The sequence below is a fragment of the Stegostoma tigrinum genome, chromosome 7 (assembly GCF_030684315.1).
Source record: "Stegostoma tigrinum isolate sSteTig4 chromosome 7, sSteTig4.hap1, whole genome shotgun sequence".
NCBI lineage: Eukaryota > Metazoa > Chordata > Chondrichthyes > Orectolobiformes > Stegostomatidae > Stegostoma > Stegostoma tigrinum.
In genome coordinates, this window is record NC_081360.1 from 1,944,035 (window position 1) to 1,945,168 (window position 1,134).

At 45.2% G+C, this 1,134-nt stretch overlaps 1 non-coding gene across 1 annotated transcript; it reads right to left on the reverse strand.

Moving 5' to 3' along the window:
- Positions 1-429: 429 nt before the first annotated feature.
- Positions 430-502, reverse strand: trnat-ugu (transfer RNA threonine (anticodon UGU)). The gene has a single exon. It is a non-coding gene; the product is annotated as a tRNA-Thr (tRNA).
- Positions 503-1,134: the final 632 nt, after the last annotated feature.

Consider the following 1,134-nt stretch of genomic DNA (forward strand, 5'->3'; position numbering starts at 1 on the left):
ACAGAAGGAAACTAACCAGGACACCTTCCACCGAGAGTGCCAGAGGCTTTCGGAGAGAACAACCCCCAGAAAGCAGAACGTCACTCACTTGGCCCCATTGTCCCATTTCAGACTTCAAAACTAGAATCTGTTTCCAGCAACAAAAGGAAGTATTTGGCAGCTGCCCCGGGTTTATGCTCCTCCCCTGTTGTTCACCTGTCACTTTGCAGTTTTTACTGCTTCATCTCGCCCTTCTGGCCAAACGTCTCTCACGTCAGCTGCTTCCTGCCATTCTGAATGGTCTTCCTCAAGTACATGATTGGACAAACAGGAATGTGGAATTTCAAGCACGTTTCTGGCCTGTGAAGGGAATAACATTATGGCAATCTCAGATAATATTTCAAGGGCTCCTTTCAATCTTAGACGCAGTGGGTTTACAAACATTACCAAAGGCCCCTGGGAGATTTGAACTCATGGCCCCTGGTTTACAAGGCCAGTGCTCTAACCACTGAGCTATGGAGCCAGTTGCACAAGTAACAGAAAGAGGGTCTCATGTATCAGAAACGACAAAGTAATAGCTACCTGGAGACAATTATAATCCAAGACGTAACAAAACCAAAACAAAGCAGACGGGCATAATGTGCAGAAGGACGGGAGAATGCAAGGCCGAATCAGACAGTGTGAGAGAGTGACATAAACAGACCTTTCCTGGTAGTCCAGTGATTTCGATTTAGTGTATTCACTGCCATAGCCTGTTAATGGTTATTTACAGTAATAAATATGAAATATTGACTGATCTTTAGAGGCAGAATTATGTCATTGACCAGTCAAAATCGATTCACTCCATGTTACAGTTCCACATCAGCAATGCCAGCTGTAACTGCCTGACGTGCAATCAGTTTAAAACAAGAATAGAGGGGAGGTCAGGAAAAGTGAAGGGCAATGGTAGTTTGTGAGAGTTGACTGGAGGCCAAGTGGAGCCAGGTTCATTGTGGGTGCTGAAGACCAGCCTTCACTGCTTACCCTGGTATACAGATCACATTGGATCAATCACACAAGGACTCTCCTTTGTGAGTTGTCCTTTGCACATCACAACTCGGTTCAGTGCCTCAAAGGGTTCGGGATCTTTTAATTTGGCAACTAACTCAGGTCAGT